This window comes from Odocoileus virginianus, unplaced genomic scaffold (assembly GCF_023699985.2).
Source record: "Odocoileus virginianus isolate 20LAN1187 ecotype Illinois unplaced genomic scaffold, Ovbor_1.2 Unplaced_Contig_21, whole genome shotgun sequence".
NCBI lineage: Eukaryota > Metazoa > Chordata > Mammalia > Artiodactyla > Cervidae > Odocoileus > Odocoileus virginianus.
In genome coordinates, this window is record NW_027224338.1 from 360223 (window position 1) to 373910 (window position 13688).

Genomic DNA, 13688 nt, shown 5'->3' on the forward strand with positions numbered 1-13688 from the left:
GTCTAGGTTGTTTCCATGTCCTAGCTATTGTAAGTAGTGCTGCAACATTAGGGTACGTGTGTCCTTTTCAATTATGGTTTCCTTGGGGTATTTGCCTAGTAGTGAGATTGTTGAATCACATGGTACTTTTATTCCTAGTTTTTTTAAAGGAATCTCCATACTTGAACCCACAATCTTAATGACCAAACAAATATTCCCTGGGAAAATTGCTCAGAATTCTCCTCCCTGCAAATTTCAAGCAGGTACTCTTTAAGAGAATTAATATGTGGTTCAAGAAGCAATGGAGAAGGAAATGGCAGCCCACTCCAGTACTCTTGCCTGGAAAATCCCATGGATGGAGGAGCACGATAGGCTACAGTCCATGGGGTCCCAAAGAGTCGGACACGACTGAGGGACTTCACTTCACTTCACTTCAAGAAGCAAAAGTGGCTTTGGGAGGAGAAAGATACATAAAATTGTCTATGAGAGAGGCTGGGAACCATTTGTGCAAACTAGTCTGCTATGGGAGCAATTGTATCTTGACTGGGGAGAGAACAAGGAAGTTGATAGGACCACCTGGAGCTAGACAGGCAGCCCCTGAACTGGGCTTGAGCCCTGAGAGGGAGAAGGCCAAGGCCAAGGCCAGAGGCTAATAGGCCTGGGAAACTGTCACCATGGCACTGCTTCTAGGCCTGGGTGTCCTAGAATTGTTTAGAGGAGACACCCAGCTCTTTGAACTGGGTAATATTCCCATGCACACCTCTTGTTATGACTTGTGTCTTTTTTGCATATTTTCTAACTGGTTATTGCTGGTGTATAAGGAAGTTTTTTATTTCTGCATGTTCACTATACATTTAACTACTCTACTGAACTCTCATTAACTTTTGATGTAAAATTATAATTCACTCACATCTCAGGTTTTCTAGATATGCAAGGATATCATTACAAAAATAGAGAAAGAAAAAAGTTAGTTGCTCAGTCGTGTCCAACTCTTTGAGACCCCATGGACTGTAACCCAACAGGCTCCTCTGTCCATGGGATTTCTCCAGGCAAGAATACCAGAGTGGGTTGCCATTTCCTTTTCCAGGGGATCTTCCCGACTCCAGGATTGAACCCAGGTCTCCTGCACTGCAGGCAAATTCTTTACTGGTTGTGCCACCAGAAGATATATGTATGTATGCATGTATAAATATATACACACAGTATGTATATGTGTATATATATATATGTATATATATACACACACACATACATACATATTGGGACTTCCCTGGTGCTCAGGTGGTTAGGATTCCTTGTTTCCACTACAGTCAACATTTGTTGGTGGAAGGAAGGCAGGAATGCCATGCAGTGCCCCAGGACAGATGGTCTTGGATAGAGCCTCTCTTTGCCATCCTGCCACAGGGCATGAACCACAGGGCATGAACTCTCACATCAACCTCCTTTCCATCACTTTGGGTGGCACACACAATCTCACTTAGTGACAAGCAAGCCAGGTTACAGCACTTTTCACATCAACAAATTGGCAAATCACAGAAACCAGTGTTTGTCATCACCGGGTATCCTGGTTTTTGTTTTGAACACTATGATCGTCGTTCCCTTGGGTAAATCCCTAGTGTCCAGGTGTTTGCCTTTCCACACTGTAAAGTGAGAATCTTTTTACTGGTTTCTAGTCACCTCAGAGCATTGTGGGGAGAGTCGAAGCCAGTCTGAAAGCTGGATGTCTAAACATCCCTGGGCTTGTGGAGTTCTCACCAAGCCTGTCACTGCTGTTGACATTGAGAATACTGGTGTGGGAACAAGTGCTGTCTTTGTCATAGGCTCAACTCCAGGGGCCTCTCCTTCCCTAAGCTGGCAGCTGAGGCTAAGTACTCAAGATCCCTGGGCCAGCTGTTGTGAAGTAAACGCCAGGCAGTAGGTAAGGCAAGATTCAGAACTGGGCAGACAGCCAGACTTGAGTGGGAGCCCTGATTCAGGAGTGGAGGGGGGCACAAAAGTTGGCAAACAAGTGTTTTCCAAGGGAGGAAGACTAAAAAAAACACAATCTTGTTTCTAAGGTACATAGAGCACCAACAGGCTGTGGGGGAGTAGTCTAAAAATTCCTTCTGTAACTCACTTATCAGCTGAAGAAGATTCTGGTACTAGAAGGACACTGTGAGCGATGTTTCCCAAGGAGGCTTCCCTGGGAGCACAGAGAGATAGCCACACCCTTTGAAGTTTGCTGGGAGCTTACAAAGGGCAGCGTTGTTTCCACCGGGGAAGAATGATAGCCCCACATAATGGTGTCCTTATTCTCTAAATCTCAGACCTTGTGCGATGAGGGGCCAGTGAGCCTTCAGGCTCAGGCGAAGGGGGGGGGGTGGGCAAGACACTTGGCACAACGCACATGCTCACAGCTAGCTTGCTAGCCAACGTGGAAGGTCTTTCCTAAGGAGGTGGTGTGGTCAAAGTCTGGGATCTGTTTCAACTCGCTTTCTAGGAGGATTACTAAACCATACCCAGGTATTGTTTTAATTTGATGATGGCTGATATATGTTTCCAAGTGGACGTATCTATCATACTTCATAGATTTCGGCGAAATATGTTATGCGCTTAGAGGCTGTAGAGATAAAAGACCAATGAGAAAAATATTGTTTTAAATCAGAATGAAAAGGGTGGTATTTCTGAGTGGTGGGATTCCTATTGCACAAAAAAGAAAGTGAGTGGGCTGGCAGGAGCTGTCTTAGGTGGTCGATTCTCCAGTTATTAGTAAGTGGAGTCCTCAGATTGGGCTCCGACATAGCCTTAATCAACTTGGGGATGCCTATGGTACTGCATCATCCATGCTTATGTCAGGGACCACTTCCAAAATTCTGACTCATTTCCCAGGCCAGTGGAACCATGTAAGCATATGAGTTTCATGCCTGGTGTCATCTCCGGGAATTTCTCCCAGCCTTGGTGCCTGGGAATAATTCCATTAGACCCAGTAGAAGCTGGGTGGTGCAATGGCAAGAGTTCGGGTGGAGACCTAAGCTCCAGTCCTAGCTCTGTGCCAATAAACTGTCATTCCAAGTGGGTCTTTTTTAACAAATCTGTGTCTTGCTTTCTTCAGTGGTTAAAAAGAGTCTTTAATTTGATGACTAAGTCCCTTCCAGGTTTAAAAATAAGAATGTCTGTTTCTTAGCTTTGGGTTCAATAAAGAATTGTTGTAGGTATGCCAGTCACCTGAAGTTATAAATTCTTTTAGGTCCGAAAGGGATCTTAAAGGTCATCTAGTTCAACCCCTTTATATTATGGATATATCAATAGAAACCAAGACTCAAAGAGAAGGGAGTTGCTCAATTAGTGCTGACTGAAGGTTAGCGATCAGGTTTCATGATTCCCAGTCCAGTGCATTTTCCACTGTATTTATTTCTAAATCAAAGTAATACATGAGAATGATTTTTAAAAATCAAGTAATATAAGAATGCTTGTAATTTAAAAAAAAAAAGTTTTCTGCCCTACCCCTAGTATCACTCCTCAGAAGCAACCATTTTTAAGAGATTCTGTTTTCAATTCATCTGGTGGTTATTTCAATATTTCTAAATATGTCTCTACTCCTACTTCTTAATTTATCCAGTTGGAGCCTTATCTATTGACTCCTTGCTGTAAAAACTATGAATTTAGCATTACTCTTAACCTCCTTTCTTTCTCCACCTCCCCATGTTTGATAGTATTATCTTTATGAGGTTTTTAAATTCACCTTTTAAAATAGTATTCACTAAAATTTCCTATTTGGGTTATACAGTTCTATGAGTTTAGACAAATACAAAAAGTCATATAACTACCATCACAATCAATATATATCACCCCCAAAACTTCCTTATGCTGACCTTTGTAATCAACCCCATCCTTCACTCCCAACCCCTGGTAACCACTGATCTGTTTTATGTTCCTATACTTTTGCCTTTTCCAGAATGTCATAGAAATGTGTGATCTTTTTACACTGCTTCTTTCACTCATTTTAATTACTTTGAGATTTATGTCTCAGTAGTTCATTGTTTTCATTGCTGAGTAGTATTCCATCACTTGAATGTACCAGTGTACTCATTCCAGTTGAAAGACATTTGCGTAGTTTCCAGTTGGATAGCATTATTTTTAGTGAATTCCATTGGTTACCTTTTAACTTGAAATCATATACTAAAACCTCTATTTCTATATCTCTAGACAGTATCCACTATATATTAAGTGGGTCTTCCTTTTCAGAATAGTAAATGCTTTTGACTAGGTTTTAAAACATGATACTTTCATTCATTTCATCTCTGTTTTAAATGGATTACATTTGAGGGTATAATTTTTCATGTGGCTGAGAGGGCTTGTTTAAAGGCTATCCAGCAGCCCCATTCAGGGCTACTACAATTCTCAGTGGCTCCTGTAGTATCGGGGCCTTCTCTAGCTCTGGACATGCTTGTTGCTGGGAACATATACATGTACTTTCTGTTCTGACCATTACTAACTCAGGCAGTAATTCTGGGGAAAAAGACCTTTCTTCATGTGGATTTCAGCTTTTGTCTGTCATGCTTTTGCTGTTCCAGCTGCCTTCACCAGTGAGCACAAAGCCACATTTCAAAGGAGACTGACAAATTATCCCCAGCTGCCAGAAGGAGTGTGTTTCTGTGTGTTCTGTGTCCCCCTTCTCTGATAACTAACAGGTTAACTTTCTAAAGGGAATTGACAAAAGCAGAAATTGTCCTTTCACCCAAATAGGTTTTTTTTTTTTTTTTGCTTTTTTGTGGATTTGTCATATTCCTCTCCATTCTGACCTTAATTTACATCAGGAAATACAGTGTAAATGATTACAACTCAACCCCTGTTGTTTGCAAGGTTCACATTAGTGCATTTCTTTTTTTTTTTTTTTTAAGCATGTATGAGATTGCAATTCTGTTTGAAAATTTGCTAGCACAGTGTCTTTCCTCAAAAAGTAGCTATTTGAAGGCTGAATGACATCAACCCTGGCCACAGATATTTATATGTGACTACACTTACTTGTACTTTTAACCATCTTTGTATGTGTGTTATCTGTGTAGCACTTACACTGCATAATGGGGGGTGAGTCTCATACCTAGCCTGGTATACTACACATAATAGGTGCTCAGTAAATGCCTTTTGAATGGAAATGATCCAAAATATTGTCATTCACACATATGGTGAAGTATTCTGTATCAATGTAGTGGGTCAGGCATTCTCAAACACTACTGGGCATGCAAATTGGTACAACTTTCTCACAGGGTCATTTGCCAAAATGTGCCAAAGCCTTAATGGTGTTCTTGTCCTTTCACCCAGTAACTCTCTTTCTAAGGACTTATCCTAAAAAAAAACAGAAATGCACAAAAGATATAAATACTAGGAAACTCATTGTAGTATCATTTAAAATAGAGAAAGAGTGAAAAAATAGAGAAAAAGTGAAATCAACTTCAATGTCTATATTATAAAATCTTATGTAGTAACATTTATACTATAAATGCTATGTAGTTATTTAAAATCATGTTTAAGAGAGTCTATAACAACATGAGAAAATGCTCACAACCTAAATTAAGTGGAGAAAGGGAGGATACAGATGAACATACAGTATGATCTCCTGCATGTGTGTGTCTGTGCACACATGCAAAAAGAAAGAAGACAGAAAGGAAATAAATAAAATATTAACAATGATTCTAATAGTAGAATTATGAATTATTTTCATATTCTGATATTTGTAACTTCCAAATTCTCTACAATGAGCTTGTATTACTTTACAGCCTGAAAAATATCTTTTTAATTGGAAAGAAAAAAATGCTATCCTAGTCACAAAATGTGAAACAATTTCTCAAACCAGAGTCTACCCTTCAGATGCCATGTAGAAAGTCATGTTTTCATAAAAACAAAATTATGCCTACAAGTCTTTTTGAGTTTTATTAAGAGCCTCAGTTTGATATTGAAAGACAAAACTGTTCATCCTTCTCTCTCAGCCTAGTTAGGTTTCATCTTCTCTCTCCCCATCCCCACCCATTTTAAAACTGTCCAGATCTGTGGAACAAATGTTGAGCAAACTGGAAATAAATAAAATCCAATAGCTTTAAGATATCACAAAGCCCTCCCTTCCTGTGTACTAATGGCTACCTGCCCATTGTACTCCCCAGAGTGGAGGGCTGGAGTCAGCCAAAATGGAGGCTTTTCTGATTCAAGCATGAAAACTGCAAATGCTCAAAATTTAGCAAGTCTGAGAAGATTGAGTCACAACATGTACAACCTTCCCTCCCTCACATTCTGACCTTTCCATAATAGAAACGGGTGGGCTCTGCTGGGAAAAAAGCTACTAAGTGAAAACTCAGCCGTAGAAGGCAGATACAGTAAGTACTCTTCACATTTCAAAGAAATCTCAGAATCCTAGAGCTTTACAGCTAGAAGGAAAGTATTCCAACAAGTACAGAGTTCTTTCCAAATCCAAGATACTGTGCTGGTTGCTGATCAAATGTTATCTCATTAAAACCACCTAGTAATTCACTCCACTTTACAGATGAGGAAATCAAAGCCCAGGGAGGCGTTGTAAATTGCCTTGAATTACATAGGTTTTTTTGGCTGCAAAGCTGGAGCTAGGGCCTACATCTTCTGGAGACTCTCAGGTAGAAAGATGAGTTTTTCTAATATAGTCTTGTCCCTCAGTTCCAGATAGTCCAAATACTGTGCAGTTGTGCTTGGATCTTTTGCTAACAACTTAAGCTAATCAGGTCCAAGATCAAACATAGTCCTCTGCTTGGCTCCCAGTGACCCAGGACCTGAACCAAACTCTGGTTTTTTACTCTTTCATGCCCCACCCCCAACATAAACAGTCACAAGTCCTGTCCATTTTTCCTTCAAAAAAATACCTTCAAAAAGGCACAAACTTCCAGTTACAAAATAAGTAAGTCATGGGAATGTGATGTACAGCATGGACACTATAATTAATAAAGCCATATTATTATATTTGCAAGTTGCTAAAAAGTAGATCTTAAAAATTCTCATCACAAGAAAAAAAAATGTTGTAACTATGTATGGTGACAGATGTTAACTAGACTTATTGCAGTGATCACTTCACAATGTATGCAAATATTGAATCACTATGCAGTATACCTGAAACTAATATAATGTTATATGTCAATTATACCTCAATAAAAAAATACTTCTATATCCAACCCAACCTACAAAACAACCCAACCTCTACCTCCTTCTTGACTACTCCCAAACCACACCACTGCCTGTCTTCTGGCTCAGACAGCAATTCTAGTCTGCAACACACAATTATTTTAGCACCTGTCATTCAGGGACAGTTAACATTTGTTCAGCAGCACTCATCCTAGCATCAAGCAAGTATTGAGTGTCTACTATATGCCAAGTCCTGAGATGGAGAATTCATTTGTCTTTTCTCCTCAATTAGACATTAAACATCCTGAGAGTGAAGGCTACGGCTTTCTCCATAACCTCTTAAACACCCGTTGCAGCTCTGGGCACATACTGAAGACTTGTTTATTCAAGAGCAGAACAGATTTAAAGGATCTGTCACCAGCTTAGCAGCTGGAGAACTCTGGGGATGGCTTAATCTATGGATCTGCCTCAATATCTCACAGGCTACACGAGCATGATCCACTCACTCAATGAAGAACGCATATCAAACTGACTTTTTAACACCACACCTTCAGGGATAAGTGAAGAGATTTAGCTAATAAGAGATGCGTGGTTCAAAGCATCAAATGGGGATTTCTGCCTCCAAGAAAAGAAGCTGGAATAGATGTACTTGTCCCTATTTTTGTCACTAAATACAGCTAAAAACCCTGGGTGTTATATATAAAACAAATATAAGAGGACCGAGAAAGGTGGAAAGAAGAAGACAGAGTGGCTAAGGACCTCAGTAACCAATGAATGATGTGATGGTGAGTTCCCTGTATTTTCTTTTTGCCTCATTGATTCCAGACTGGATGCTGGAGACACCAGCAGTTAAGAAAAAACCAAGTGGGAGCAAACAAACAAGAAAGCCTGCTCTCTTTAGCCAAAGGACCAAGAAAGGGGCAGCTTAGCAAAGTAGGCAACTTTCAGACAAGTACTACTCTACTGTAGCCAAACACCACAGGAAAAACTATGACTTCCACACACACCCATGCCAATGAATGATGAGTGGAGAGCCTGAACTTCTACCCCAATGTGGCAGTAACAAGGTAGCAACTCTCTTTTCCCTGCCAGAGTAGGGGAAACTTCTTCAAACAGGAAAAACAAAAGGCTTAAATAAGAGCCTCATTACATGATACCCGAAATGAACAGTATTCAACTGAAAATCATTCATTATACCAAGACCAAAGAAGATCTCAAATTGAATGAAAAAAAAAAAGAATCAACAGATGCCCAAATCAAGATAAGAGATGTTACAGTTATCTGACAAAGATTTTGAAGCAGCTACCATAAAAATGCTTCAGTGAACAATTATGAAAATGCTTAAAACAAATGAAAAGACTAGAAAGTCTCAGCAAAGAAATATAACATCTCAGCAAACAAATACAAAGATACAAATAAGAACCAAATGAAAAATTTAGAAATTAAAAACTCAGTGGATGAGCTCAACAGAATAGAGCAGACAAATGAAAGAATTAATGAACTTGGAGGTATAACAATAGAAATTACACAGTGAGAACTGGAAAAAAATGAAAAGAGCCTCAGGAACTTATGGGACTATAACAAAAGATATAACATTCGTATCACTGGAATCTCAGAAAGAGGGAAGAAAGATAAAGGGGCTGAAGACCATTTGAAACAATAAAATCTCAAAGTTTCCAAGTTTGAGAAAAAATATAAACCTACATATTAAAAGAGCTGAAAGAACCCTAAGCAGGATAGATGCAAAGAAATTCACACTAAGACCCATCATAGTCAAACTTCTGAAAACTTAAAACAAAGAAAGTCTTGAAGGCCAAAAGAAAAGTACAAGGAGACAATGTTCTAATAAGGAATTGGCACATTTTTCAAGCACTAAAAGAAAAGGACTGCTAATGCAGAATCCTACATCTCTCAAAAATGTCCATCAGGAATGAAAGGGAAATGGAGACATTCTCAGATGAAGAAAACTTAAGAGAATTTGTCACCATCACACCTACCCTAAAAGAATAGCTAGAAGAACTTCTCCAAACAGAAAGAAAATAATAAAAGAAGGACTCTTGGAATATAAGGAAGAAAGAACACAATAAGCAAAAACATGAAGAAATCCAGTAGACTTTCCTTCTATATATATATATGTATATGTATATATATATATATATGTATATGTGTATGTATATGTGTGTATATATATATATATATATATATATACATATATATAAAATACCTAAAGGAACCACTAAAAATATATACAAAGATATACACTCAAAACCATGACAGATAAACCAAAATGATAGTCCAAAAAATATTCAAGTAACCTACAGGAAGGCATAAAAAGAAATCTGAGGAATAAAAGGCAGAAAACAAAAACTAAAATGGCAGATTTAGATTCTAATTTATAAAAAAATTGCAATAAGTATAAATGGTCTAAGTATATCAATTCGAAGACAAAGATTGGTGGAGTGGATAAGAAAAATATGACCCAATTATATGCATTCTACTAGAAACTTACTTCAAATATAATGATATAGAGAAGCCGAAAGTAAAAGGATGTAAAGAGATATATCATGCAAGCATTAATAAAAAGAAAGTATGCGTCTATCAAAGAAGAGCAAAATAAGCACAAAGCAAGCAAAAGGAAGGAAATCATAAGGAGCAGAAATCAATGAAATTGAATAAAGGAAACCAATAAAGAAAATAAATGAAACAAAAGCTGTTCCTTTATAAAGATCAATAGACTTGACAATCTCTAGCAAGACAAGACAAAGGAAAAAGAGAAGAAGCAAATTACCAATATCAGGAGCAAAACAGGAGATATCACTACAGATCCTGCAGATAAGGGTGGTGTACAATAAGGTAATACCATGAACAACTCTACACACTTGTATTTTAAAACTTAAATGCAATGGACCAATTCCTTGAAAAACACAAACTACCACAAGTCACCCAATGTAAATAGAGTTCAAAGCCCTATAACTGTTAAGGAAATTAGCTGCATAATTTTAAAACTCCCAACAAAGAACTCTCTAGTTCCAGATGATTTCACCAGATAATTTTACCAAATATTTAAAGTATCAGCAACTCTACATTATCTCTTCCAGAAAACAGAAGTAGTGGGAACATTTCCCTATTAATTTTATGAAGTTAGCTTACTTTGATACCAAAACCACCTAGAGACTGTACAAGAAAACTACAGACCAATATCCCTCATGAATATAGATGCAAAAACCTTTAGCAAAATATTAGCAAGTAGAATTCAGCAATATAAAGGAACTATATGCCATGACCAAGTAGGGTTCATTACAAGTCTCCAGTTCAGTTCAGTTCTGTCACTCAGTCGTGTCCGACTCTTTGTGACCCCATGGACTGCAGCACATGGACACCCAGAGCTTGCCCAAACCCATGTTCATTGAGTTGGTGATGCCATCCAACCATCTCATCCTCTGTTGGCCCCTCCTCCTCCTGCCTTCAATCTTTCCCAGCATCAGGGTCCTTTCCAATAAGTTGGTTCTTCACATCAGTGGCCAAAGTATTGGAGCTTCAGCATCAGTCCTTCCAATGAATATTAAGGACTGATTTCCTTTAGGATTGACTGGTTTGATCTCCTTGCAGTCCAAAGGACTCTCAAGAGTCTTCTCCAACACCACAGTTCAAAAGCATCAATTCTTCAGCGCTCAGCTTTCTTTATGGTCCAACTCTCACATCCATACATGACTACTGGAAAAACCATAGCTTTGACTAGATGGACCTTTGTCGGCAAAGTAATGTCTCTGCTTTTTAATATGCTGTCTAGGTTGGTCATAGCTTTTCTTCCAAGGAGCAAGCATCTTTTAATTTCATGGCTGTACTCCTGGACACTCACAGGCAAGTCTGGCTCAGTCTCTTGTGGGGTCACTGCTCCTTTCTCCTGGGTCCTGGTGTGCACAAGATTTTGTTTGTGCCCTCCAAGAGTCTGTTTCCCCAGTCCTGTGGAAGTTCTGTAATCAAATCCCACTGGCCTTCAAAGTCAAATTCCCTGGGGGTTCCTCAGTCCCTTTGCTGGATCCCCAGGTTGGGAAATCTGTTGTGGGCCCTAGAACTTTCACAACAGTGCAAGAACTTCTTTGGTATAATTGTTCTCCAGTTTGTGGGTTGTCTGCTCAGTGGCTCTATGGTGGGGCTCACATGCTGTGCCTCCCAGGTCTGCTGCAGCCAGAGCCCCTGTCCCTGTGGCAGGCCACTGCTGACCCGTACCTCCTGCAGGAGACACTTAAACACTCAAAGGCAGGTCTGGCTCAGTCTCTTGTGGGGTCACTGCTCCTTCCCCTGGGTCCTGGTGTGCACAAGGTTTTGTTTGAGCCCTCTGAGCATCTCTGGTGGGTATGGGGTTTGATTCTAAACACAATTTTGCCCCTCCTACCAGTGGCTTCCCTGATAGCTCAGTTGACAAAGAATCTGCCTGCAACATGGGAGACCCCGGTTTGATTCCTGGCTTGGGAAGATCTACTGGAGAAGGGATAGGCTACCCACTCCAGTATTCTTGGGCTTTCCCTTGTGGCTCAGATGGTAAAGAATCTGCCTGCAATGGAGAAGACCTGGGTTCGATCCCTGGGTTGGGAAGATCCCCTGGAAAAGAGAAAGGCTATCCACTCCAGTATTCTGGCCTGGAGAATTCCATGGACTGTATAGTTCATGGGGTTGCAAAGAGTTGGATATAACTGAGCAACTTTCACTCTTCCTTTCACTATCTTGTTGGGGCTTCTTATTTGCCCTTGGATGTGGGGTATCTTTTTCTGGGATCCATCATTCTCCTGTCAATGGTTGTTCAGCAGTTAGTTGCAATTTTGGAGTTCTCACAGGAGAAGATGAGCACACGTCCTTCTACTCCACCATCTTGTGGGACAGTGACAAGTATCCAAGTGTGGTTCAACATTAAAAACCAATGAATACAAACCATCATATTAACAGGCCAAGAGAAGAAAAATCACGTGAGCATATCTGCTGGTGCAGAAAAGACATTTGACAGAATTCAACATCCAATCATGACAAAATCTCTCAGCAAGCAAGGAATAGAAGGAAACTTCCTTAACTTGCTAAAGGGTACCTACCAAAAAAAGCCCTACAACTAATATTATATTTAAGGGTGGAAAACTGAATGCTTTCACCCTAAGATCAGATCCATTTCTACTATTCTTTTTTGTCATAGTGCTAGAAATTCTAGTTAGTACAATAATGACAGAAAAGAAAAGACATATAGATTTGAAAGGAAGAAATGAAACTTTCTATTTGCAGGTGGCACGATAATCTACATAGATAATCTCAAGGAATCTATTTTTTAGTTCATTTTATTGAAGTATAGTTGATTTACAGTGTTAATTTCTGCTATACAGCAAAGTGAGTCAGTTATATATATATATATATATAGTATTCTTTTCCATTTATCACAGGATATTGAATATAGTTTCCTGTGCTATATACAGTAGGACCTTATAGTTTATTCATTCTCTATATAATAGTTTACATCTGCTAATCCTAAACTCCCAATCCTTCCCTCCCCCACCCCTCCCCCTTGGCAACCACAAGTCTGTTCTCTATATCTGTGAGTCTGTTTCAAGATAAGTTCATGTATGTCATATTTTAGGAATCTTCTTTATTTTTTGGCTTCATTGGATATTCACTGTTGTGTACAGGCTTACTCTAATTGTGGTGAGCAGAGGCTACTCTAGTTGTGGTACGTGGGCTTCTCATTGTGATGGCTTCTCTTGTTGTGGAGCACGGGCCCTAGGGCATTCAGACTTAGTAGTTGTGCCATATGGGCTCAGTAGTTGTGGCATATGGGCTTAGTTGCCCCAAGACATGTGGGATCTTCCTGGACCAGGGATTGAACCTGTGTCCCCTGCATTGGCAGGCAGATTCTTAACCACTGGACCACCAGGGAAGTCCAGGAATCTATTTTTTAAACTCTTAAAACTAATAAGTGAGTTCAGCAAGGTCACTGAATAAACATTAAAAATCTATTATGTTTCTGTATACTGACAATGAAACATGGGCACCAAAATAAAAAATATAATACCACTTTAAATTGCTCAAAAACAAAAAGACTTCGACATATACCTAACAAATACGCGTAAGACTTATATGCTGAAAACTACAAAATGCTAATGAAAGAAAACAAAGAAGAAGGGAATTCCCTGGCAGTCCAGTGGTTAGGATGCCATGCTCTCACAGCCAGGGGCCTAGGTTCAATCACTGACAGAGGAACTAAGATCCCACAAGCTGCTCATGGCATAGCCAAAAAAAAAAAAAGAAAAAGAAATTAAAGAAGATCTAAATAAATGGAAAGACATGCCATGTTCCTGGATATGAAGACTCAACATAATAAATATGTCAGTTCTCCTCAAAATGATATACAAGTTGGTTCAGTTCAGTTCAGTCACTCAGTCATGTCCGACTCTTTGTGACCCCATGAACCGCAGCACACCAGGCCTCCCTGTCCATCACCAACTCCTGGAGTTTACCCAAACTCATGTCCATTGAGTTGGTGATGGCCATCCAACCATCTCATCCTCTGTTGTCCCCTTCTCCTCCCGCCTTCAATCTTTTCCAGCATCAGG

The 13688-nt window shown here is 39.5% G+C and overlaps 1 protein-coding gene across 1 annotated transcript in view; it reads left to right on the plus strand.

Annotated features, from left to right (window-relative positions):
* Positions 1 to 2354: 2354 nt before the first annotated feature.
* Positions 2355 to 13688, plus strand: part of PLAC1 (placenta enriched 1) — a 36480-nt gene continuing 25146 nt past the window's right edge. The window contains exon 1 of the mRNA XM_020874063.2: positions 2355 to 2481. The gene's annotated coding sequence lies outside the window, so the exon portion shown is untranslated. The remainder of the gene's footprint in view (positions 2482 to 13688) is intronic.